At 44.7% G+C, this 27,979-nt stretch overlaps 1 protein-coding gene across 10 annotated transcripts in view; it reads right to left on the bottom strand.

The window, feature by feature from the left end:
- The window catches only part of HIVEP3 (HIVEP zinc finger 3), a 213,788-nt gene that overhangs the window by 57,848 nt on the left and 127,961 nt on the right, over positions 1–27,979 (bottom strand). For 4 of the 10 annotated variants that reach the window (XM_065744398.1, XM_065744399.1, XM_065744396.1 and 1 more), the window contains 2 exons: positions 21,208–21,302; positions 3,079–3,143 (listed from right to left, as the gene is read on the bottom strand). The exons of 2 other annotated variants lie outside the window; for them this stretch is intronic. The gene's annotated coding sequence lies outside the window, so the exon portion shown is untranslated. 4 more of the 10 variants (XM_065744401.1, XM_065744402.1, XM_065744400.1 and 1 more) reach the window with 4 other exon arrangements.

Genomic DNA, 27,979 nt, shown 5'->3' with positions numbered 1-27,979 from the left:
GGAAAGGTGCCTCATGTTTATGTGCTCATTACTATGAGGCATAATTAATTACATTTTGAAACCCCTTTTTGAGAGTGCTGGCTCCTCCGTGCTGACCAAGTGTGGTCAGAGCTACACTTAGAGCACTGTATTTACAGCACAGGACTTACTCAAGATCAAAGGCAGCTGAGAAGCTGATTTATCACATCCATTTTTGCCCAAGATTGTGTTCTTTGCCCCACTTGTGACGCACAGAGCACATTAACTTTGTAGAAGAGGATTTAAGATGAGACTTTTGCAGCGAGCACAAACTGAATGCTGCCTCCCACGTGCTTATACATTCACATTTAAGAATAGCCAACAAAAAGCCTGAAAAGCATGTTACTACTGTTTTCTCATATAGTCTCTATATCCAATTCTAAGTGCAAAATAATTGGCCTGTGAGATAGCTTTCTGAAATGATTCAATATCATCCCAACTGTTCAGAACATCCTCAGATGAACACATGGGCTGCAGCTGATTTAGTCAGCAACTCTGCACAAAAGTTAGCATTTAAAGAATTGGTCAACGAACAAGCACACCTGCTGCCTACAGCAGTGAGTACAACCATTCTGGGGCAATTCAGGCTACTTTCTACATATTTTTTCCATTAGTGGAAATGGCCCCTGGAATGGCAATGGCAAAAGATAATTCTCCTGGCTGGATATCATTTCATTGGATTGATACCTCTGCAAGGAAAATTCAACAGTGTGGAATAAAGCAGCAGAAAAACATGAAGTCCACTGAAGCTAGAAACTGTGGGAGTGTTTCTCTCCCATGAGCTTGGTGACATGATGGGACAAGGGAATAAGAGCTTCCAAAGGGTTGAGGGTGGATGCCCAACCCTGTGGTGCCCCACTGGATAAAACCTGAGATAGAAGGGTCACTATGTAGACAAAAATGCCTACTGGCATTTTATTTTTCTTCATTTTCTGCAGTTTCTATTTGCTTTCCCTCAGCCAAAATCTGCCTTCAAAAACTCCAGCCTCTATATTTTCATAGACTCATAGAATCACCAAGGTTGGAAAAGAATTCCAATATCGTCCAATACAACCATCCACCTACCACCAGTGTTTCCCCACTAAACCATGCTCCTCATCGTCACACTTTCCTCATTCTCCCATTTTAATTTATTTTTTGTCAGATTAGGCACATCTTCTGCTTTTACTTTATTCTCCACCTCCACATCACCTGAGTAGTCTCTTTTCTCTGCCATGTGCTATGCCTCTACTCTTTTTGCTTATCAGTGTTGACTTTCATTTAGCTTGTGCTCCACACTGCCTTCTCTGTAGATCAGAATAGCAAGGCAATGCATCATTGGCACAATGTCAGCAAATCCTTAAGGAAAAAGTCACATGGATTCTATGGGACGTGGTTTCCAGCTGCTAACATTTCATGTCTGGGGCAAAATCCAAAGTACAGGAATTAAAATGGAGGACTCCAGCTATTATTTCTATTCAAACATAATTTCTCTGGGTTTTACTTGAAGTGCAACGGAGCGAACGTGAACAGAAATGCCTGTTTCGTTTGTAAGACAGAGACAAAAGCTCCCACCTTGATGAAGGAAATCAGTGAGAGAATTCCCTCTGATTTGAATGGGACCAGGGTTTCATCCTAAGGCCTGAGATAAAATGCTCAGGAACACTGTTTTAGACAGCCTTGTTGGTATTCTGAATTACTTTATTATGGCTGCAATGGATTTCTGTGAAGATGCACAGGAACACACACTCTCCAAATCCTAAACCTCACCTAAGCCCTCCTAAAGCACCTGAGGAAGAGCTAACCACCCAGTGCCAAGTGCTGACCCCGTGTGTGCAGGACCACCACCGCATAGACGCCCTGAAAGAAACTCTTTGCCATTGGATTTGGAATGGAAGTTCTCAGGAGTTGGCAGAGAAGTGCTGCAGGCTGACACCTGAGCCCCTGGTGGGAACATCACTGAGAAGACGTCTGAAGGAATCCTTCATCTATCTTATGGTTGGTCTCCAGGACCCATTCCTTCAAAGTAAGATGTGGAAAACTGATGCCTTGGCTATATGCTGATTGCCTGTAGCTTCTAGTACACTAAAACATCTCATTACAGTGGTTCCTTAAAACCCTCCTGGTGGCAAAACTCTGCTGTTTGCAATACCGCAGCAGATGGAAGGGTTTTCTATGCTGTTTGGACCTGTGTAAGACAGATTGAGATCCAGGAGGCTCAGTGGGAAGTTATTCCAACAGAAACCCTGCCTTTCCGTACCATTCCAACCACAACAGACAGCATTTTCTTCCGCACACAGAATTTTAGACAGTTTTTAAGAAGCTGAGAGCAGATGATAGTGCACTACTGGAAAATCTGCCTGGTCACCCTCCATGATAACTTTTACACCATTTGGCCAACTTCCATCCAATTTAAACAACATCTCTCATAGCTGACATACGTTAAGTATATTTGGAATCTTACAAGTCTTGTGAAAATGAGTGAACTAAGCAAAACACAAGCTCCTATTTTCTGCTCTGCAGAAAGGTACAGCTCCCTTCTTACTGGCAAGTACTAATACTTTGCATTTTCCCATTTTTAAACTACAGATTAATCAATCTGGAGAGACACAGCTGAGGGAAACCAGATCCCTTTTCTCCATAGCTCACTGAGTTCCTTGGTTCTTACAAAGCTCTGCAAGGCAATGTCTTATCAAAGCAGATATGGCTACAGGCAAAACACAGAGCATTCTGCTGCCTGGAGATCATGATCATCACTACGAGATCGCAGCTGCAGCTTTGAATGACAGCACAGATGCTCCCTTGGACTTTCAACATGATTTATGTCCAAAAGGGGTTCACAGTGTAAATAGTGGGCAGCAATGGTAGATCATTACCTCTTGTAATTATGCTCAGTAATATAAAATGCAGATGTAGCACTGGCAGGACTTGCCAGGCAAAAGTTTGCCATGTTTAGCAAAGAAAACGCAAAGTAAGGCAGACAAAGAACAGAACAACTGCTGTTTCCAGGAGCTGAGCCCACTGCAAAGGGCAGTGCACGCATCCAGAGTAACTCACTAGGAAAAAGCAAAGGCTACTTACAGTAGACTTGATAGCCTGTAATTTTGATGGTGTCTCTCCCTCGTTTGCCCAGGATTTAATTCAGTCTGTAAAAGAAAGAGCACGTTGGAATCACAGTGCTTGGATATTAAAATGCCATCTCAGCAGTGAGCACACAGGGTTACATCAGGTGCCCTGATGGAGAGGATTGCTTGGTAACCAGAACAGTACACAAACGGAGCCCCAACAGCTGGAGAAGCCCTTGGTGACTGCACTCACCTCCTGCAGCAAGTTCATCCTGACAGTGATGTGTGTGCTGCTGGTGCATACTGCTATGGGTTCTCCTCCTCTGTGGGCACCACAGATGGGCAAACACACATTCAGACCACCTCTACTTCATTCAATCATTCAGTTCTTCCATACTTACCTTCCACTGAGCTTTTAACATGAATGCACTGATCTGCACAGGGGTCAGGCTTAGGCAAAGCAAGATCCCAAGTGAAGATGTGCTCTGAAAAACAACCCTGAGCATACGCTGCATGCAGAGAAAAAGACAGCTCCTTCACAGACATGAGCATTGCGATTCCAGGGAAGAACATATGGTTCCTCCAAGGCAATGGTCCACCACCAAATCCCATGCTCGGTGGCCCTGTGCAACCCACTCTGCAGCAGGAGGACTCAGACCCACAATAACAGCAAAGGCATGGGCAGAACTAAGCAGAGCTCTGTGTGGTCGCAGCTCCTCTGAAACACAGAAGAATATAGGACAGTGGCAAATTTTGGTTACTGTTCCCAAAGCTTTAAATGGGCTTCGCTCCTGCCACAACCCGCAGCTTGCCTTTAGTTGCTGCCACATTGACTTTTATTGGTGCTGTGTCCAGCTCTGGATTGTGACTTCCTTATCCCCCTGAGCCCTGTACCACAGACCTGCACACGTTATTCAGAGCCCCACAGTCCCATTCTCTTCCTCCTCAAAAATGGAACCCATACAGGTCTGTGTAAATCTGTAAATGAGACTAAGTCTGGAAACTAAACACTTAGGCAAGCAGCCTCCTCTCATCTGATGAGTGTGCCCAAGCACAGGCATCAGAGAAAGGTCATTTTTTCAAAGCTCAATTTTGCACTCCTGTTTTTCCATCCTGACTCCCAGAAGCTCAGGAAGAAGCAGTGGATGGGTGGCATGGCAGTGCCTGAACACGTCCCTGTCTTCTCCCAAATCCCAGGTCAAAAGTGGAAACAACTCTGGGGAAGTGTTATAAGCTCCAAAGGAACCCTGCAGCTACCACAAACCGTCGTGCCATGAGCCCTCGTTCGTCTAGGGGAGGGCTGAAATTCCTCCTCCCCTGGCTCTTTGCATCCTAAAACCCAACCATGGCTCACAGCACAACTTAAACCACTCAAGGAGTATCAGCATCTGCAATTGAAGATAGAGGAGAAACAAATGGGACCTTCACTCCACTGTTCTGTAGGATGGAAGAGAAGAGAGCAAGACCAGGGCCCTGCTTCCACCTTCCAACTCACGCTTTATGGTTGAAGGGACACAGGTTGGACAGGCCCAGTGCTGAACTCCATGCACCAAGAGCAAAGTCACACAGATATTTCCTGCTAATACACAGAACTGATGAAGGGACTGCACCCAGCAATCAGCTATTTCCACAAGCCACAGTTTATCCAGATGTGAGTCCCAGCGATGTGCTCCGTGACACGTATCACAGCAGACAAAGGAAACTCTAACAGAAGAAAGGGGACATGCTTACTAGATGCAAGTGAAGTAGAGCAGATGCGTGTAGGCACTGCTGCAGAAGGACACGTCCAGAAGGGGTTAATGCCAACAGCCTCTGTAGAAAACCAATGTGCTCCTCAGGGACAACATGAGGGTGTCTATAAGCACATATCCCCCACAGGGTGGGCTCCATCCTCAGCCCCCTCTCCTCTCACCTCACCACTCCAGTTCACTGCTGGGTTTCCCACCTCATCCTGACCCTGCTGCATGCAGCAGCAGCCTCACGTTCACAGCTACAACCTCTGAATGAGCGCGCCTGCTTCTCAAACCAATTCCACACACGCAACATCTGCTGAGCAGCTTTGGCCTCGCCAAGGGCAGACAGCAATCCAGGGCTCAACTCATGTGACCTGGGCTCAATTCCCACTTCAGTTACATATTTCCTGTGTGAAACTGGGCAAGTCATACATCTACGACCCGCGTTAGTCCCCGCTTCTAAAATGGGGATACTTCCCTATTCTGCAGATGTGATGTGAGTCATCCATGAGTGTCCGTGAGGCCCTTGGATACTACAGGAAGGGAGAGACCTGCAGAGATAAAGTATCCTCATAACTAGAAACAGACAGGGAGACCTCCAGTAGACTTTCTCTGCTCATTGAAAACTCAAGGATTGAATGCTGTGTTGGTTCACTTTTGCTTCTAACACACGTGGCTTCAGCATTTCCCCTTCTCACCGAGCTGGGCAGCCACGGGCACCTGTACCAGGAGGAAAACAACTGCATTTGGTCCCCAAGGCATGGACAAATGATGACTTTCAAAGCTTAGAACAGTTTTAATTTTTCCATTAAAGCATCCAAATTGGAATTGTAATTACTGCAAAATCTTTTTTTTTTTTTTTTAGCTAAATATTCCAATAAAAAGCATCACTGAAATTAGGAAGGAAAAAAGAAATGGGAGAAGCCCCAGGCAGATAGCAAGCACCACCATTAGCAAGTGGGCAGCCTGGAGGGAGGCTTTCTGCCCAACAAACCCAGGTAAGAAAAACACCAGTTGAGATCTCTCTTCTTCCTAGTCCCACAGATGCAGAAGACAAGGCAGGCCTGTGCTACCCCCAGGCACACAGCTCTGCCCCACACACTGCTGATCTCTGGGGCAGGTTTCAGGCAGAGCAGTGGGCAGCCCAAGGGTGCTCCATCTCACCACAAGCACATGCTTGGGAGCAGGAGACTGTAGCAGAGTCACTTCAATCATTAAGGACGACTGGGATTTGAAGTTGGGTTCCTGCAGACAGGAAGGTAATGCCAATAGACTGCACTTACATCCCAGAATGGGATTATTATTATTATTATTATTTGCATTTGTAATGTACCTAATCCTGTTTTCTCACACACAAAACTCAAGAAAATGGAGTTCTTTTGCAATTTTTAAGACGACCCTTAAGAGCCATTCAGCACTGGTGACTGTGAAGTGGGATTACGTGCATCACCATCACGTCCCTCCTGAGAGCTGTAACAATCTCTGCTGCTTTCACTTCTCAAGAGCTCATTGGTGCAAAGAAGTCATTAGTGAACTAATATTTTGAAACCACTGCTGTGTAATGATTCTTTCTAAATTCATCTGAATTCAATGCTCCAGACCTGCCAAACCCTGAATGGGAAGCCAGCTATTGGCAAGAGGGTGGTTCTTTCCAAAGGTAATGTGACTTGCATATAGCTCAAGCAGTAATTGCCTTTCCCCGATAATACCTTCCCCCTGCTGAGACTTAGGGTTAAACTCATGTATTGAGAAACCTTCCAAAACGTTTCTACATAGTTTCAAACCACAGGAGTGGAAAAAAAAAAGAAAAAAAGAAAGAAAAAAAAAAGAAAAGGACAGCTACAGTTCAGATGGAGTTTACAATTTCTGCTCAATCTCATAATTGCAGGGTGAATCAGTGGGGAATGAGGTCTGAGTCAATCCCACAGCCCCTGGTCTCCTGGCCAGTGTGCTTTGTGGAGATCAGCTGAAAATGGTTTCCCTTGACCCTCCCCTGACTTATCGATGAACTGCCTCCCCCTCCTGCCGTGGATGCACAGAGCCATGGCTCAGCAGTCTTGCTGCCTGCTCACTTCTCCATTTGTGCTAAATCCAACCAACTAACTGGTGAATAATGCAAACATAAAAGCAAAACCCAGGTACGCCGTGTGTCCCAGGTAATTTCAGCAGGTGAGAAGCATAATCTCACTTCAAAACCAAGTTTGCCCTTCTGCAGGACTGCATGCAAAGCCTGGACACCCCCATGGAGCAAGGTGCACCCATGCCACTGGTTCTTGGGGTCGTAAGATTGATCCTGGCTTCATCTATTTATGGGTTTAAGTGCAGCCTCAGACCTACAGCAGTCGGATAGAGCCCAGGTCACAAATCTGTTGTTTTGCATGTGTAGGAGAGCAGGCTCATCTTGATTATCACTGCACACATCTTGTAAAGTCCCATGCAAATGTACCCTCCCCACAGAGCCTGGTGCTGCAGGCAGAGTGCATCGTCTGCCTCCGCAGTATGCAGCAGTGATTTTAGCAGTGCAAAAAACAGACCCTATGGCAACAAGCAAAATGAAAACAAGCTCATCCCAACACTGCTCATTTCACCTTGCAGTGTTGCTCTGGAAACCCCAGGTCCTCGCTCCTGGCTGCCCACCTGGGAGGACCGAGTTTATCCCACCAGCAGAGAACCTGTGGCTGTGTGTAATTTTAATTCCCATTGCAGAATATTCCTCAGTGTTTTACATGCACAAATTTTAGCCACCCAAGGTTTGGACCCCGCGTCAGACTACAGCACTCCTGTATGGTTCTGCTTCATAAGGGTTTACAGAAAGCTGTGCAAAAAGTTGGCAAGTCTGCTCTTTTCAGACTGGAGAAAGTAATACATTGGACTGCAGGGGCATCTGACCAAGAGAAAGCATGAGCCATGGCACATCCTCCCCATGGGGAGCTCATCCTGCCTCCAGGTGCAGGACACAGATGGGTGATGTCACCTCCAGGACTGAGCAAAACCAAATGAGGAGTATAAAGACAGCACACACAATGAAAGGCAACTTCTAACGTTCACATTTCATCAGTGCTCCTGGACAATTTTATTCCGCAAGCTACTCCACAGACTGTTCTTTGTCTCATTAACAATAAAACAGAAGCAATTAAGCAAAACGCCATAAAACCTCAGCAAAATCAAATACAAGCAGCCTCCAAGATCATTGTATAACCTCGCCAAAATGACAAAGTGATCTTTCAAGTTGACATCACAAAAATGCTTCCAGTTTGCTTTGAATACTGAAGTGAGGGGAAGAAATGCTACAAAAAAAAAAAAAAGCCTGTATGCAAACACACATCTCCCTGAGAGTGGGGGCTGCTGGTGTACGGGGGCTGCACTGCTGCCTGTCCCCATGCAGAATTACTCAACTCTGAGGCCACGGTAAGGCCCCTTCCCTTTGCACAGAGCTGACTATGCAAAACAGGGATGCAAAGCATCCGCTGCAGAATGCATTTGCACCTCCCTGTGCATAGACCTCAAAGAAAGTAATAACGCACAGCTCAAGCAAGTTGACAAAACAACTGCTGAGGTTTTGCTGGTTTGGGTTCACTGTTCTTTTAGTGCTGACACATACATACACCCTTTTTAGTGTCCTTTTTGCCAATGACCTATTTATTTATTTATTTATTTCCCACCAGTTATACCTGGTTACACGCAGGAGTTTCAATTTCCTTTCCTTTGGAGGCCTACAAAACTGAGTGCTCTTCTTCCAGCTGTGTCCCTGGGGCAGCAGAACCGAGCTGCACACAGTGCCCTGCAGGACTTAGAATCACAGAATCAGTGAACTGCCATAGAATGACAGACTTACAGAATCACAGAGTAATAATTAAGAGTGGAAAAGTCTTCTAAGATCATCAAGTCCAACCATCAACCCATTGATGCACCATGCCAGCTGCAAGGCCGTGATGTTCCTGCATGGCTTTGGCTAGCTCATACACATTGACTTCTTTGTAATATTTTTTTTCCTTTTAATGTTTTCTCATTTACACTTAAAATCATTAAATCCCTCTGCGTTTTTGTCATTTCCTTTTCTGGGAAAACAAAGTTAATTCACAGGGCTTTAGCAAACGGGGCTGCATCCTTCCAGAGTTTAATGCCAGTCCCTGGTAAAGGTGAGAGGCGTTTGAAAGGCAGCCAGGAAAATCTGGAGTATCACATTTGACATGCACAATGTCGAAATAAGCCAAAAGCATGCAGGCCACAATCTGCAGAGCCCTCACAGGGACAACCAACGGCTCTGCTCGCCGCAGCATTCAGCAAAACCAAAGCATGCTCAGCAGAAAGCTCCCACAAAAATGAAAAAAATAGAAAACATGAAAAGCTTCGTCCTCTCAGCTTGCTGATTTTTTCTTTCCCCCCTGTGTACAGAAGGCTGATAAAGTACTGATATAGCACTGCTCCCATTGGAGTTTGCCATTGCTTTGGCTTTAGGAGCACTGTGCTTATTCAGGATCAGTGCTGAGCTGCTCGTTGCTTTCTCAGTCCTTTGTTAAGCCATTGCCCAGGGAGCTGTAAGCAGGAGGGGAATGGAAAGAACATATACAAGGTATGGAGAAGTCCTGAAAATGTCCAGGCACGAAGAAAGCAGAAAGTTCAATGAACATCTGCCCAATAAAATGCAATATCATGGAATGCAGGAAGGGATACTGTCTTAAACTCCAAATGACATCTTTCTTTGCCAAAAAAAAAAAAAACCAAAAAAGCAAAGTCCTATCAGAAACACAGTAATATTGAGCAAATTAGAACAAATACATCTCATCTCCTGTCCCTTGGATACTTAAGCCTTGGAGTAGACCCAAGGTAACAAAACTGACCTGCACCTCGGTCCCCAGGAGAATGAGATGTCCTCCAGCAATGGCTTGGAGAGGTGGGAGCTGGTCCCTGTCCTGCCACAGCCGTGTGCTCAGCCAGGTCATCCTGCAGCACGCAGCCCGTGCCCTGCACCATGTCCCAGCAAGGGCACACAGCCAGCAGCAGGACACCTGCCCTGGATGCTTGGCTCCAGCAATGGGATTGGGTTACAGCCCTGTGCACTGGGCAGAGCCAAAGGATTTCATTTTTACACAGCAGAGTCCTGCTCTCATTTCTGGACCTCCAGGACCTCCATTGACACAGACTCGTCTCTTGCACCACCCAGAGGGAGCACTACCTCCATGCTATACGTTCCTTGGTCTGCAGCTTGCCTACAGGCTCACACCTGGAAGAAAACAACTTCCTCCTCCTCCCGCAGAAAGGGAGCTCCTTTTTCTGCCTTCAGCTCCTCACCTGGTCTCAGTAGGACTGGAAAGAGTCAGAACTTTGCTGAGAGACCTGCGGGGAAACCCAGGGAGAGCCCATCCTGGCTGCCCTACCCAACAGCATCACCCCAGGTTGCGTGGCTGATGACCATCTGTGATTGAAATCTAAGCACTTGTCATTACAGATGTCAGAAACCTTTTTGAGCAATCACAGCTTGAAATTCCCACAGCCTGCTGATGGGAGGTTTGTCTTTCCTTGCTGATTGTACTCTTGCCCAACTGCCTTCTCTCTGCTTGCAGGGTTCTAGCTATGGAAGCGATGCATCGAGTTAACCAGCTTCATAAGAGATGTAATAAGGATAGAAAGATAATACAGATATCTACATGCTTTATTAATTCTTGGAGTAAGGATGATGCAAAAGCAGGATGGAGAGAGTCACTGCCTCCGTCCACAGCCCCCATGCATGAAAAATCAGAAGACAGCTCTTCCAGAGCAGCGTGCTATTTTCTGGATGCAGCATCACTACACAATGCTGTATGATGCCAGCATAGAATTATAGTGAAAATAATTGAACAAGGAAACTTCTCCCCGTGATTCAGGACCAAAGACAATCTGCATTATCCCTCATATGTGTGTGCACACACACTGATGTGCATCAGTGATCCTGCACCACACACAGTAAGGACATATCACTGCTGGCAGACCCCAACAGGGCAGGGAGGTTTGGGAGAATGTCATGTTCTGAGCTTTCATGCTGATGGGAAAGGCCAAGCCAAGTGACAGAAAAGAGGAATAATTTTAAATCAAGATAAAAGTTTAATGGGAAAGAACAAATAAAGATGAATAAGTTTGGAGGGAATGCTGCTAGCTTTGTAGGAAGGAAAGTCTGGACGCTGTTTGCTTCCTTTCTTGTCATCACAAAGTGCTCCTGTATGCACATACAAAAATATACTGAATACAGAATGGTTTTGGGTAAATTTACAGGTGATTGACCTCCTATTAACAGATGCTTCTTGTGGATGAACACAAATATTTAGGTAAGGGACCCCATTGGCACTGCATCCGCCCGCTGCTGTTTTTTCCTCATCAACCTGTTCCTCAGGAACCCACAGCACCAGCCCACCCTGCAGGAAAACAAACAGAGCAGAGCTTTCCACATCTCAACGCCACAGAGTCTTCATTCTTTTAGATCACCTTAGAATAAAATATCAATCAAAAATTCCCAAAAACTCCCACTAAGGATGCAGCTGGACCTAATATTTACTCTGCACCACTGTTTCCAATGGGTTCCCAGTGGGCTGCTGTGGCTGGGGTGGATTGGGCAGGGGAAGCTGCTCCATGTCTTAGATGCAGTGGGCTTTAAAAGTCAATTATAATAAAAATTTGTATCAAATTTTTAAGAGGATTGACTGAAGTTCTAGAAAGAAAAAAAAATCACCAATAAGCCTAGCTGTCTGAGTACACCTTGGCATCCATGAGAAGCAAGCCACTTTTTTTGTGAATTTTATTAGTATTAAATTGGCCACTGAAACCAGCTCCAGATGGAACTGGTGAGGTGGGAGGGGACATTGAGAGTCCCCATTTTTTGCAGAGAGCAGCTGGGAAGTTTTGTATCTTACTTCAATTCATGGAATCACAGAATGGCTTAGGTTGGAAAGGATGTTCAAAATCAGTTGAACATCCCATGCTGTGTACTGGTTGCCCCACACCAGATCAGGCTGCCCAGGGTCCCGTCCAACCTGGCTTTGAAAGCCACCAAGGATGGAGCATCTCTGTGAGCAACTTGTCCCAAAGAAGTTGTAGATGCCCCATTCTGGGAGGAGTTCACACCAAAGAGAAAGGGAATTTCTGCACACCTTTCAGCACCATTCCTACAGAACACGGATATCCTGCTCTCACATCCAGAGCCTAGAGAAATACCCATAGCACATCAGAGCCATAAGCAAAATGACATCTTAATGCAGATCAGGAGAATGAGAATACTTCAGTGACACCAAGTTCTGCTTTCTAATCCTAATAGACCTTATGGAATTTGCTTCTAACAGCTAATTAATTGAGAATCAGCCAATTGCGTGTACATTTAATATCATGCTTCTAACGAAATAAAGTGTGGCTTCAGTTTAATTAGAAATGAGCTCACACTGGTGGCCACAGACACCTTTAAAGCATCTTTTAGCATTTTTCAGTTGAGCTCTGAGTTGGAATGGCGTTAAGGAAATGCCTTGGAGGTCAAATATAGCTGGTTTCAATGTATATAAATATTTTTCAAAGCTTGGTCTCACATCCCTACTGAAGAAGGGTGATATATCCGTGTGCACAGTCATCCAGGAAATCTGAGATACTATTCCTTCTGCTTAGTAAAGGGCTCAAGAGAACCCTCGTGGGCTTCAAAATGTTTGTTTAATGATATTTGTAAAAGAATTGTCTTTGGCAAGAAAAGAAAGGATAAGGATTTTCATTAACACTTCCACCCTGGTGTTGTTTTCTTTTTTTGTGAGATTGGTTTGTGTTGTGTTTTTCTTTCTAAAGCAGGTCACCTTTTTCTAAGAAATTAAAGAGACAGGTCTTAAATGAACAGAGATTCTAGATCCAAGAATTATCTCAGCTACTAATCCGAAAATCTTCTGCCTTGTAAAGCCTCAAGAGGAAGAATTCCCCCCCCCCAAAAAAAAGTGCCCAAGAAGAAATCTCCTATAGGTTAAGCTGCTATAGACTCCTATAGATCAAGAGATCACAAAAAGCCCTCATTATTTTAGCGTAAGCAAGAAATCCTCTGTCAAATTCCACAACACACTCCACATCTAAACTTTAGATCAAGTGGCTGCTAAAAACAAAACTAAAAATAAATAAAATAAAATTAAAATAAAAACAAAACCTGTGATGGTTGGCAAAATGGATATCCTGCCAACATTGTCTATTCCAATTCATCATGAGAAATATCAAGAGATGTCTGTGGCAGTGCTGATACCCTGGTGTTTGTCAGACACTTCTGCCAGACCTAGTCAGCTTTACACTAGGGTTGCAATAAGTTCTCCTGGAGCATCAGGAGCAGCAAGAATGTCTTGCAAAATTTCACCCCCAAAGCATAGCACTGAGCCTCTAAGCAGCAACTTTTCTGCTAGAACACCACTGAATGATAGCCATGGCTACCTCCACCTTTACTAAAGGTAGTTTCTATTATTTATGACAAGTTATTTTTGCTGGGTCCATAGAAATATGTATTAGAACTATCCCATTTCGAAGCACCAAGCATTGTAACAAGACTTCTGTCTCTGCCTCCACTTCAGTGTGCCAAGCAATGTTTGCAGATCAGACAAGTTCTGGAATTGCCTCCAGCCTTTTTTGGACAGGGTTTTTGCTTCTGTTTTTTAAAAAAAGATGAAGAAGAAGAAACAACACATTGCTGAAGGGCCAGCCATCCTGCTTTATGCCTAGCATTAGTAGGTAGGAAAGAATAGCTACAGGCCTTGATCTTTGTCTGCTGGTGCGGGTCTGTTTTATGGCTGCTATCTTTGCAAGCTTTAGACAGCAGGCAACAGAGGCTGACTTTTGTCTGAGTAGGACAGTTATAGCAGCATAGGCATAAAACGATTGGGGACAGGTTCAGGAAAAGGTGCTGGGTGAGGTTTCTGCTTGCCCCTGAACAGATGGCTCTAGTCACATCTCATTAGGGTCATCTCTTAACATAGCCAACAGTGAGGTCGGGGCTGGAGGAAGAGTTCACAGCTTTAAATAGAGTGAGTGACATGGTCAGAAACACCCAGTCAAGCCACCAGCCACAGCAGCCCCAGTACAGGTCAACAACGCTGCAACATTTGCAAGAGCAAGCCATGAAAGGACTAGAGCTGAGGTTTCCCTCAGCATCTTGATGTTGGTCATGGGCCACCCAGGAGCCTCACTCCTCTGCTCCTCAGCTGCAGCACCCAGCAAGAATCTCAGAGCACACCTCCAAATACAGGCCCACCTCCTTCAGCCTTTCTTCATTGGAGAGGTGCCCCAAGCAACTCATTGGCCATATGGGTAGGAGTCCTCTTCTAAGGAACCTGAAACGTTGACTTTGGCTTTGTGCCTCGCAAGATTTGCCTTTTACAGTTTTCTGTGTTCATTCACAAGGAACAGGACCGTGTGGGAGATTTATAAAAATATGGCCCTGCTCTTGTAACGGAAAAGATGCTCGGGTAGATGAGTGGTATGACTGCACTGCTGATAAGACAGAAGTGTATTTTTTTCTCTTCCCTTTCCTAAAAGTCACATCTGAAGATGTCGTTCCTTCCTACAGCAAAATTCAAGTGGTGTTCTTAGAACCAAACCTGAACGTTAAGAGGGCCTAAGGAAAAACAAAACAAAACAAAACATCATCCAAGAAGGAGGGAGTTCAAGCCTGGATGCAAAAGTGTTAAATTAAAAATACACCGCGTGATAGTTCCACAAGAGCTTGTTTGTCTTCACAGTTAGGCTCTGAACAGCTCACAAACTAAACACTGTGACCAGTGGAGGCTACGTGGGCTATCGTAACAGCAATGAACTGGTGTGCGGTGAGTGCAGCATTTGTTTTGGGAACTCCTATTCTTAGTTCTAGACAAAACAGAAAAAAAACATAAATGCTACTACAGAGAGATCGTTTCAGGAAAATGACTGCATCACATTTGAGGTCTTTGATTTCCTTGGAATGAATGTTTCCAGGAAGATTACAAATTCGATTTTCAAAAGGTGATGCCATGATCTCATGGGGTCTTCAGAGACCCTCAAATATAAAGATCAGAAGACAGCAAGATAAAAGAAAGAGTCTCACTAAGTGCTCAGCACAGGCCAGAGAACTCTCTGACATATCTGAATCAAGACTATTACCTGTCTTTGACCCTCAGTATCCCTTACAAAAAGCAAAACCAGCCCTGATGTAAAGACTGCAAATGACGGTAGACAAAGTGGTTCTCAGGGGAAATGCTCCACTGACCAACTACTCTGCTAAGACTCTGTTCCTGTTTTCTAGTCTGGCTTCATGGCCCAAAGAACATCAATAAAATTGCAGAATAGGGTTTTTTTGTTTGGTTGTTTTTTTGTTGGTTTTGCCCTTCAATGAGAAATACCCTGTCTGTCACAAGGTCAAGAACAGATCTCCACGTGCCCTCCCTAAAACCAGCCATATATGTTGTAATTCCCCACCTACAATTACTATTTGAGATCTGCGTGGGGCAAGAGAAACATACTTCAAATTTTAGACCTTACACAAACCAAAACACAGAGAATTCTTGGAAATGCACTTCTTCTCAATCAGCCTTCTATACATTGAGCGCAAGCTAACTAGCTGCAACTGGTTCTGTGGTCTGCAGGGCTGACTGTGACACTGTGGGACAGCTTTTGATGAGCAGCAATGGTCAGGAGCCAGAAACCATTGTAATTTTCTCTGGCCATTGAGACCTTATGGTGTTGACGGTCATCAGGAAAGAAAAAGGCATTTCTATTCTTTGCAAACCAGCTGACATTCCACCAACAACAAATACTTTTCTTTTTCTGCAGCACCAAGATTTGGAAAAATGTTATTCTTAAGTACTACAATGAAAAAAATATAGATATAAAAAGGTCTTTTTATTTTTTTCCTTAGGAACTGCCAGGCCTAATAACCACAGAGCACCCAGGACCCCAAGCTGAACACTCTACAACCACCAGCTCCGCAATTCCCCTCCCAGCTCCCCAGCGTGTGTCCCGAGGACCAGTGCTCTATGTGCCAATGTTTTTAAAGTTGTGTTCCAGTTACCTAAAGCAACAAGAACTCTGCAGGGCTATTATAGCAATTTAAAAAGTAAACTTAACAGGGAAGCGATGCTGGTTCCATCTGGGCTGACAGACTGAACAGAGCCGAGATGCACTCACTATTTCAGGATGGACTCGGGGCAGGGACAGGCACTGAGAACAGCTCACCCCACGGCACAGAGGCACTGCTTTACCCGAAGACACTGTATAAATATTTTGCTGAGCTGTGGAAGGAGGAAGCTCCCCGGCCCTGTGCCGCCGTGTGTCACGATGGGTTCCCAGGCACAATGCTCAATGAAGGCTATTATGGGGAAGGGTGTTTATTTCACATTGCAAAGTGGTTGCCAGAACACACAATCACGCATCTTACCCAACGGCCCTGCGGGCTGCCACGGAGAAACTCCTCTCGGAGAGAGAAGGAGGAGATTATGTTGTGATTAACTCTTCAGTGGCAGCACTGAGGCGTCCCCACTCCCAGAGCTGCTTCAACACCAGACAGAGCAATACTGGGGGGAAAGCCTTTAATTTCATTACAGACAGGTGAGATCAGGCAGGTGAGATCAGGGCTCTTCTTTTCAGTGATTTTATCCTTTTGCTTGCTCATCATCATCATCATCAGCTTTGAAGTTCCACAGATGATCTCTTTCCCTCCTTGGGACAAAAGGGCTGAAAGGGCTGCACTGTAGCACTAATCAGGGCAGATCTAATCGTCAGCTGAAGGGCTGCTGGTTTGTGATGTCGTTTTATTTTCCTCTGAGTATTTAATTTTCACTCCAACTGTCATTTTCTTAATGATGACAAATGAACGAAACACCCAGTTAAAAAGCCTTGTCCTTGTAAGTAAAAACACTGCTCAGCCTCAGCTCATGTCCCGCTGTGCACACTCTTCATTTGATAACAATTCTAACTTGCTTTAACTGTTGGGTTTTTTTGCTCCAGGGTGAATGCTGTCTTTGAGGCAGCCACTCCCAAAATGCACAGTAAATAGGATCAGAATTAGGCCCAATTCAACCCACTGCTCCTATCCCAACTGCCAGTTCAAGACTTGATAATTTTATTGAGAAGCCAAAGGCAATACCAGGCAAATCCTTGATTTCACAGAAATAATAAATTATCATTCCCCTATTACAGCAGCAAACACAGGATCCTGAAGAAGCATTGTGTGACAAGCTGACAGCAGAGCTGCACCCAAATGTTTTGCCTCCTTCATCATGATAAGCTTCTTTTTCCATTCTAAAGAAGCACGCTGTGAGCAAGCAGCGATACTTTCCTACCACTTCCCATTCAGCAACCTTTCCTTTCAATACTGTGCTGAAGTCTTTCTGCTTCTTCCAGGAAGGCAACAGAATTGCCAGCTGCTTTGGTGCAGCGTGCTGCTGGTTAAAGCTGCCTGGAGCCCAGCGTGGTGACAAGGATCCTGGAGGTGCCAACAAGGTCTGAGTGGCATATTCATAGGAGAAGATGAGGAGGTGAAGGTTCACACACGCTGCCTTCAGCACGGCTGGTATTTGTATCGCTGTCTTGAAAGTGGTAGACCAGAGATGACCATTCCTGAGATATCAAGTGTTTCGAAGACACTTGACTTCAAGATGACCACTTTGAGGTCACACCACCCTCATAGATGTCAGAAACTCATGGTTATTGGCATTGGTCTCATAGAATTGTCTGAGTTGGAAGGGAATTTTAAAGGTCATCTGATCCCACCTACAGCAATGAACAGGGACACCTACAGCTCCATCAGGGTCCAAGTTGAACTCGGGTGTCTCCAAGGATGGGATAATCCACCACATCTATGGGCATCTCAGTGGTCTGTTAAAGGGACTTGAGACATTCCTGATCCTTGGATACCTTTGGCCCCTTCTCCATGTCTCTCATTCACCTCAATCATCTCTGGAGCGCACCAACTTCAGGAGATGACATGTATTTGCATTGGGCAAGAGACAAGAGGTTTCTCTGAGAGGTGTTGGGATGGCTGGCTGGGCAAGGAGGAGCAATGATGTAGCACAACAAAGATTCTTCTTAACATTAAAAGGAGAATGAGCCTGCCCGATGCACTCCAGCAGAGAAGCTGCTCCCACCCCAGATGCTGAGATATCTGATGACACCATGGGAGTGCAGAGTCATCTCTTGCTCTCTAGATATCTCTGTAATGCTTCCCTCCACCTCACTTCATACTGTTGGCTCTTGCACTTCTCCCCTGTAGCTCTGAGCTCATGCAATAAGTTTTAAATCTCCACCTTGTTTCCCAGAGTAAAAAAATCTCTCTCCTCATTACTACCCTTGGCCATTATTTGTCATTGAATGTGACAAAGGCATCAACTCTCAAAAGCACTGTAGGATGCTCTTCATGTACGGAATGCGTTGTGTTAGCTACCAAACACCTACAAGAAAGAAAGCTTAGAAAGCTCATCCAGTGTTCAACATGACACTTCAGCCCTAAGGGAAAAGCCAGCTACTGTAGATCTAATGCAATCTTCTCAACGACAATCAGCAACTCACCAATGTAGCCTCACCCTGGGGTAAAACTAGTAAAGCTCATCTTCTTTCTATGAATCATCCCAAGAAAACAGCCACTATTCGACTACAAAACACTGCTGTCACAGTGCCAGCTTGTGTGGGACTTTATTTTTAGAAGCAGCTTAAAATAGAGTGTTATTACCTTGTTTAAAACATCATCTCTGTGTTTTGGTGAAGGCTGACATAAAGGTGACACGTTGCTGTGCAGAGGCACTTCACAGCATGCGCCGGGAAAAGCTGAAAATACAACAAGTGTGCACCTCTGACATGGAGGGTGCCTGCTCCAGCTCGCTCCTGGGACAGGGAGCTGAGCACATCCTTACTCAGGTGTCTACCAAGACCCACTATGGATCATCTGATCTCTGCCAAAGCCAAATTCCCATCCAAGTGGTGCCTTCTTGTGCTCTTTGCCTTTCCATGAAAAATGGAAAATTCATCAATAGAGACACTGTTGGATCCAGACGAAATGCAGAGGATATACTTCAAAAACAACAGAGGCTCATGGAGCAGTGAAGCCAAGCAAGACAAGAAGAGCTGAATTAAAATGAAAGGGAAAACAGGAGTTGAAACCTTCCCATTTAACTGACAGAGAGAAAGAGCACTGTAACAGGGTGGGGAAAAAGGTCTTGTGTTCAGGCTTACAGAAACCCAAAGTCATCTTGGTATTTTGGCTGAAATGTTCATTTTTGAGTGGTGAATAAATACAAAAGGAAAACAGAGGGATGAATCTGATGGAAAATTGCCTCATTTGTTCGATGCTGTTCTGCAACTTTTGCTCTAAGCAGATACATATGGGCAAGCACATATGCAATGCCCTACAGTTTGGTTTTGTGAAAATCTAAACAGCTCTTCAGAGATGGAAAATAGCAAAAGAAAGAAGCATTAAAAAAAAGAGAGAGAGAGAGAGACAGGAAAAGTGAGTGCCTTATGCAAGTGAGAATAGCAATGATTTTTGGTGACACACACCAGTGGAAAATTACAGAAAGAAAAAGCCACGTGTGAGATGGGGCAAGGATGCAATGCAGACAGTGGTCTGGGTCCTACCAGGAGATCAAAAGCAGAACCAGGATGCTGCCAAAAGGGGAGATTTGGTACAAGTGTTGAAAAAAGGAGCAGCAAGAGAGAAGAACCTTGGGTGAGGACATTGCACGGGGGTAGCAGAGCCACCTCTGGACAGGGACAGTGGCAGATGTATGTTGGAGAACCATCTTTTCTGGGTTTAAGTGCTGGAGGCAATGCCATTCTTCATCAAAGCCCAACCAGCCAAGACTGATGCACTGCACCACGTGAAAGAAACCTAAAATATTACTGAAACTCTTAGAGGTTTTGAACAAAACTCTTTAGACATGTTGCTTTTATAAATAAAAGCCAGACAGATAAATGAACCATAATTAATCTGATTAGGGTTACTGCAGTGGTAGGAATCATTGACTGCTACAGTAAGCAGTTTTTTCCCCTCTCCAGAAAGAAATCCCTTTGAGCACCTGCTTTTAACACCACCATGCTACATAGCACATCCAAACATAATTCAATTACAGTCAGTAGAGATTTCATCCACTCAGTGAAATGCAATGAATAAACACAAAATCATTCACATTATGTCCTCTCTACAGGGATATTTAAGGCTGCTTCTTCCATAGTAAATCAGTTTTACGTAGTTAGTGTCCTTGAAAAGACCACATTGCAAGTCTGTGTTCACAGAACTCCATTTCTTCTCAAGTTCTTGTAACTTTGGGTAAGACACAGATCACAGAGGAGCGGACAAGAAATCAGCATTTCTCATCCAAGCTGACTCTATGAGCTTAATGCAAGTGCTGCCCTTCTGTGCCTCAGTTTCCTTCTTTGCAGCACGCAAGCAATAATTCTGAGCCTATGATACAAGGGCTGGAAATCCTTATTCACATCATATCTATGAAGTCAGAGATGAAAGACAAGAGCTGTTCCAACTTAAATTCCCAGAAACAGCAGATGTCATGGAGGAGGTGAAGTATGAAACCAAGAGCTGCTCTGACAAACACATACACTGAGGTGTGGCTAACAGCAAAACCCAGCTCTATGCTCTTCCCTTGCAAGGAAACAAGACACTGCCTCTTGCCTGAGTTCATTTTACTGCTAATCACCTTTGGGCTCCCTCCACTGCTTCTGTTTTAATTTCTGATTAGTTGAACTCTGACTGCTACAGGGTCATACGCAGTGGCTGTGCACCCACTTTTTGGTCTCTGTGGGCACCATCTGGCTCTGCCCCTTTCCTCTGTAAACACAATTTTGGTCTATGAAGCTCAGTTTATGAGACTCCATGGAAATCCATAAACCCTGGAGTATCACCAGTCATAAAATCATAGATTCACCGAGGTTGGAAATGATTTCTAAGATCATCCAGTCCAACTGTTCAATATTTCCCACTAAACCATGTTCCTCAGCACAACATCTAAAAGTTTCTCGAACACGTTTGCCACCACCAGCACTGCGGCTCTTCAACCACCAACTGCCTGCTGCACAAAAGGGCTGTGAACAGAAGGTGGGTTTTCCATACAGAAGGCAGGAGAAAAAAAAAAAAGAAATGCAACAAACACTCAGGAGAAAGCCAACTTGCTGATTCTGCGACAATTCAGATCGTCTGCTCTTTCAGCTTCCCAGCCCTGCACAAAACCCACACTGTTCAAGCACTGCATGGGAAATGAACATATTTCTCATGACAAAACTTGAAAGGGGCTGATAACATCTCTCGCACTGGGACACCAGTCTCATCATCCAATGGAGCCTCGTTGCTTTTTGTACCTCTTACAGGGCTGGACATGGGTGTCCTGGGGACTGTCCTAGGTCCAGCATGACTCACTGTTATCAGAATGGGTTGCAATGATGGAACATGGTATGCTTACTAAAAGTGCGGCTGTTACCAGGCTGAGACGGGCTGCAAGTACTTCGGAAGCCAGGATTAGGATTCAAAATGGTCTTGGTAAGGAGTAGAAATGGTCTGGAAAAAAAAATAAAGAGAAAAAAGAAAAAGACAATTCAGGAATGACGGGTGAACAGTACTAAGGCAGGAATAATCAATGACAAGCCAAGGGAAATAACTAGGAACCTGCAAGGATCTTGTTATTATTATTTATTTATTTTTAGGAAAAGGATCTCAGGATCCCAAAGGATCACTGACAGAACCAGAGCTGGACACTATTGGGCTGCTGCTGTATGACCAAGCACAGAGAGGGATACTGCTCACCAGATACACAGAGGGGAGCACTATTAAAGTCCTGATACCAGACACTGCATCTCAATAGAATTGTAAAGCAAGTCCCAGTGTAGACAGCAAGAATGATGAGAGGCCACAAAAGCACAGACTGAGAGCAGTACAATCTCAAAAAGACTCTTGGGAAATATTAAAGTACGCTCAGCAGAGGTCTTGCTTGAATATCCACATATGCCTTGCTCGTGGCTGTACGCAATAGGATATCACACTATTCACATCTTTGAACAAACCTGCCTTCCCACACAGCATGCAAAATATTTGTTCACAGGTGAAAGACTGCAATATGAATGCCAAAAGCACTGATTACTCCTGAGGAGTAACCTGCACAGAATGGGATGGGGCTGGAGGGAGGGGTTGGGTGACGGATGCAAGCACTTCTAGCAGTTGTTCTGAACCTCCCACAACCTGGCAGGTTGCTCAGCAGCTCGGGGAAGGGGCTTGCATCTTCCTGCTGCCATGTTGCTCCTCTATCACTAAATCATCCCTAGGGCATCTCTAGTCACAAAGAACCATCAAAATGCCATGGGAATAACAACTGGCCTCGTGCCTTGCTGATGCATAAACACTTAAACAGATCAAGCTCCAGGTTTTATCCCAGTTTAGCTGGGAAGCATCCTAAGAAACAGATATGTTTTCACTGATAAACCACATCAATCTGAACTGGGAGGCATCTGGGTTGTGAACACAGGATATCAGATTAAAAGGAAAAAAGGGAAATAAAAAAAAAAGAAAACAACAACAAAAAGCAGCAGCCCGGACACTTGAGATAAAGTAGCTTTTATCACCCTCTCTAATGAGGACACGTGCTTTCTATCTCCAGGCAATGACACTGTGCAAGCAGTTTGAACATAGATTAAAAATTCATATCCCTGCCACACTGCCCTCACTGAGCCAGGGGAGGGTCGAAGCTCCAGTGCCCTTCCTCTGTTTCTGGAAGAGAATGGCACTTCCATCAGTGCCAGGAGGTTACTGCTCCACCTGCCCCAAGTCAGGTACCTTCATGCAGGGAAGGGCCTTGTTTCTGTGTTAAATAAACGCTTGCAAAATGTAGGAAAAAAAATAACTGCAAAAGCTGAAAAAAAATCTCTATTTGAGGTTGAAAGCAGCTTTGTATATCACACAACTGCTCCAGCACAGAGATGTCTGCAAACTTCCTCTGCAATGGCTCACGGCCATCACCAATCATTTAGCACTGCCTTCTGACAGAGCTGTAGCTCTATGCTGCTGCTGGTGGGACATCTCATCAGCCCCAGCAGTGCTGCATCCCGAGCAGATGCACAGGTCACGAAGCTGCCCATTAAATGAGAAACTGAAAGCACCTCAGGTCTTGGTGCAGCAGCAGTGAACAAGAACTAGCGATGCTCCACTTCTCAGGGGTGACACAGCCCTGAGTTAGTGGATTTCTGTAGCTGCTGTTCCTCCACTAAGAAGAAAAACTTAACATTAAAAAAATCCACCATTTCTGTGCTATTTCACCCAGCTGACAGGAAAGAGCTGGAAAGAACCATTGCTTCTGAGCTTAATTACATCCGATGCTTCTGAGGGTGAGGGAAAAGAGTACTTCATGAGCCAAAACCAAAATGTTAATATATTATACTGCAGCAAGAACACAGCAACTTCAAAGCTTCTCCTCCCCACACCCTGAAGTGTGAAATCAGAGATTTTTCCCCCCAGTAATGCTTTTTGCTCATTTCCTGCCTGGCTCTGTACTCTTCTAACAATGAATCAGGGCTAATTAACATCAGTGTCAAGATTAAGATCATGTCTAACAAGGACTTTCTTGTCATCTTGTAGGGAATTAAAGTAATGATGGGCTGACCACACTGCTGACTCGGGCTAACACCCTCCACCCGTGGGGAGGTGTTGATCCCAGGAGAAACCAGTCTGCCCCTGAGCACTGATCCCTGCTCTGGGAAATGCAGAGTTATCTCCCCTAGTTGGTTTTCCATGCACCTCTTACAAATCCATCCTCACCATTTATTTTCACATTCCTAGAGGGGAAGCAAGAAGTCGTGTAATAGCACGAAGCTGAGGTAAGCGAGGTGCATTTCTAACAAACGATCTTGCAAGCCACCAGCAAGCAGGAAAAAGTGGAAAAAAAAAGTCGAGCAACATATGGAGTTCTGAAATCAGTGATAAGCAGCTGAGAAGGAAGTTTCTCTGGATTCCCCTCCAAATATAAGCCTCTGACCTTACTAGGTTCCATGTTCTTGCAAGGTCATAGAATCAAGAACCATATAATAGCTGGTTTGGAAGGGATTTTGATTCAGGTCGCTCATTATCAATTGAGCTATGAACTTTCAGGTACTTTGTATGACCAAGACCATCAGGACTTGTCTTTGTCATCTACTGAGCTACTTCAGCTCATATCATGTGTGTTCAAGGAAAAAGTGCTGTGAAAAGGTAAGATACACTCCCTAGAGGTGACACAGACAGATCAGACTTCACCAGGTAGTGCAGCTATGACCATGGCTTCACTTGAAGACCCGTGGGAAATCATGAGCCCACTCCCCTCTCTCAGGTTTTGTGAACACGCTTAAAATGCAATGTTCTCAAAAGAAATCTTCCACTGTCAAGCACGACATAGAGTCTACAGCAGCTCCTCCAGCTATTCCCACATCCTTCACTCAGCCCTATCAACAACAAGAAAATGATTTATGTGGCACATCTCTGGTGCTTGTTGATTTTATTTTCCTTCAGTATGGTGTTCTAGAAGTTTTTCAAGGCATTAAAAAGCATGACCATTGCCTTCATCATAAAGGATGAACAAAGAAGCACAGAGAGGCATGGGTTTGTGCTTTCTGATATTTCTGCAGAGCAAAAGCACTTTGATGAATCAAAGGAAGTGGGGCGAGACTATGAACTGAGATTGAACCAGCAGTCTGTGGGACTTGAGACAAAAATCAGTGACAGGAAAGAGAGTAAAAAATTAAACATTCTCCTTGCAGAATTTTGGTCTCCATCGTGTAGGCAATTATCGCGAGTGAAACCTTCCCATGTGCAGGACAACACGAAAGTGTGACCTTCAGCACCACACTCAGGGCTGATAGGCATTATTCTGTTCCTCTCACGTCACAAGACCCTATCCGTACAGAGCAAACCTGGGCTGGTTAGTTGGTTGGTTATTAGTTTTCTTTATGACAGAGAAAAAAATAACAATTTTCTTCTGTGCACAAAAGTTCTGCTGTACTTTACTGGATGACACACCGAAGAACCACAACGGCACAACTCAAAGGAGACAACCGGCTGATGTAAACGGAAAACAGTGCAGTAAAAGGAAGTCTTTCTGTAAGGCAATTACTTTGATCTTTCAGGGGCTTTTTTTTTTTTTTGGGGGGGTGTGCCTTCTTTCCATAGAAAGTTTCCACAACTGTTATTTAAATGAAACTTACATGTATTTTTGGCCACAAACCTATAAGGTTGCATAGCAGGAGCTCTACTGAAAGACAGAAAAACAACATATAACTGCAGGTTACTGATTTCCAGGTTCCTAGGTCAGAAACCTAGAGAAAATATGAGGAATTCACAAAAACCACCAGCGAGCCATTCTCTTAAACTCAAACCTGGAAAAGAACTTGGCGTCTCATATAGCAAATCCACTGGAGATGCTTTAGGGGAAGACACAGCTGCAAGAATGTGAGAAGTGCAGAGGTCCCCATACAGTCACACAGGGCTTCATAGGACGGGGCAAAGCTGAGAAAGGGCAGAGCTTAACAAACAGTGGGAAAACTCTGGGCCAAGAGTCAACCCATCACCTGGAGCCTCTCAAGACAAAGCTCCCTGCACTGTTGGGTTGGAAATGCTGATTCTCAGAATGGAGATCTTCACCACCATCTCCACGATGGGCTCCAGTAGGTTCAGACACAGGGAAAAATACCGTACAAAGGGAGCACAGCATGGGACAGAGCTTCAGACCTAGTGATCACTCCAGGTGATTTGGGAAAGTCTGTACCTGACCCTATGAGTGAAGGTGGCTGCCTATGAAAGCAAATTTGCTTCCTGGCACTGCACAGCAATACACTGGTTGTGTGCAAAGCACAACCTTGCTGTAGAAGCCTTGTAATCCGCCTTGCAGCCACCTAAAGGGGTTAAATAGCACTGCAAGGGAGGGTTTCTTGTAGAAAAATGACTCACAGGAAGGATGGCAACAATGCACTGCTATGAAATATTAAACATAATAGGTCTCACGGCCCCGGAATGAGAGAATAAGAAACAAGGTAAGTGGACCTGTGTCTTTTTCCTTGTTCTCAAAGTCACTAATGGCCCTCTGGGTTTCTGAACAGATGTACTGCAGGTACCACATTTTATTCACTGCAAATTATTGCCTGGCATTTAATTAAAATTTTATTGTGGCGATTCCCATCAGCTCTCTCCACAGCACCAAATAGGTTGAAAAGTGGTTCTTTGGAGTCGACAAGCCTGGTTCATCAATAAAATGCCATAGATCTGAAAGAGGGGGAGCACAAAAAAAAATTTATGGTGAGAGGTTTGGTAATTTAAGGTTCTTTCCTGTATGGGGACCCTGTGGGGCCATTCCTGGCACTACTGTCTTATCAGAAACAGCTGAAGTCCAGCCATGGATCATGCTGTTTGGTTTGGCTCACTGAGATATTGCAGGATCCATTTACGAAAGGATGCAGAGGTTCAATAGATGAAAGGGATGAAGAAAGTCTACCCCGTGAGAGTATGGACACTGTGATCCTCAATCTATGAGCCAAACAACACAGCCGAGCAAGGGAACATCCATGAAGCTGATGCTCCATAGCACCAAACTATCTGGTTCGGGACACTATCCCAAAAATCTCAGTGTCCCACCACCAGCTGAGATCAATCTTGATCCTTCAAAAAAGTGGTAAAGAGTCCAAAACCAAAACCAAACATGCTCAGCTGCCCATGCATTGAGCAAAAAAAAACCTGCACTACTGGCACCTGCAAACATCTGCTGGAAGCTCTGAAGCAGCAAAAGCACTTTCCATGACAAACTGTGAGGGACTGCAGACTGCTAAGAAAAACTGGGGCAACTTCTCTCTGTCCCTAGCCACTGTGAAATGGAGGAAAAAGAGACTTACATCAGTAGCATCACCAAGGCCAGGATGGATTTACACCATCACCTGCCCTATAGCTCACAGTATTGGGAAGAACACAGCTTTTTAGGCTTAAAATGAAGAAGCTCTGAAAAGCAGATAGCAGCACCTCTCTGGAGTCTGAGGGGTTAACATGCAGAACATCTCTGCTCCAACCAAAGCTAAACCCCCTCCAGAAGTATCTTGTGATGCTTTTCCTCCCCACACGACTACTCTGGAAAGGCAGGGGAGACAGAATAAGAATGATAGATGCAAAATTAAAAGCTCAGTTAATAATTAATTGATGAGGTCATCAAATTGGACGGATCTGTCCATTTTGTGTTCTCTGCTCCGCTGTTAACCAGACCAATGGTGGGTGAAGTGCTCCTGGAAGGACCATCATTCCTGCATACCGCTACACGACTCTGTCCTGGGTGCCATATAATCAATAGTAATAAATCTCTGCTGAACACCGTAAAGACTTTAGGAGCGTTAAGCAAACAGAATGCCTCCAGAGATCCAAAATAAAGTGAGAGGAGGGTTTGAGTAACTTATTAAGGTAATCATTAAAATGCATGCTTGTAAAACATCAAATATGTATAGCACAGACAAAACCTCCTTTCCTCTTTCCGGTATCAGCCCTTCCACAAAGCAAGAGTGAAAAACAGCACTCTTAAACACCACTAATAAAACACAGCACAGGGGAGCTAGCAAGCCCCACTGCCTGCCCTTTTCTCTTTCCCCACTGCCAACCTTTTCTCTTCCCCTATACATGCACTTTTCCTCTGAGTTTTGCTTTCAATGATAAGTTCCCTAAAGCTGTGGAAACAGGGCCAATTTATCTGATATGTGCAATTTCTGGCATGTGATGGTTTGGTTTTGTTTGTGAATAAGTCGTTAACAAGAATGACCATGAGTGCACAGACTAGAATAGGTTTGTCCCGTGGTCCAAGTATTTATTGCAAGGCTTGTAGCATCCTCCAGAGGTGGGCTGCTGGGCAAGGTGACCTCATGTGTTCCATCGTTTCAGTTCCTGCAGCAGTGGCACAATGCAGCCTCTAGACCAGGTCAGAGGGATAACAGCCCCCCAGTATGTGAAGTACAAACAGAGGAGGAGTACAATTTGATCCCCAGATTCTGATCCAGGAACCAGCTGGAGGTGGCTCGATGCCACCAGCACTGGGTCCATTCCAGCCCCCAAGAAAAGGGAGCCCTTATGAAACCTGTATCACAGCCACTTGCTTAATACATTTCTCCCTAGAAGTACTTACAGAGTTTCCTTGAAGAACCCCCAAGCATAACAGTTTCCACAGTGATTACAGAAAAAGCAGCAGTGCCAGA

This window comes from Cyrtonyx montezumae, unplaced genomic scaffold, assembly GCF_038088225.1.
Source record: "Cyrtonyx montezumae isolate F1298 unplaced genomic scaffold, pur_monq_1.0 scaffold_31, whole genome shotgun sequence".
Classification (NCBI taxonomy): domain Eukaryota; kingdom Metazoa; phylum Chordata; class Aves; order Galliformes; family Odontophoridae; genus Cyrtonyx; species Cyrtonyx montezumae.
The sequence above is the reverse complement of the archived record's forward strand: the minus strand, read 5'-3'. Positions and strand labels throughout refer to the sequence as shown.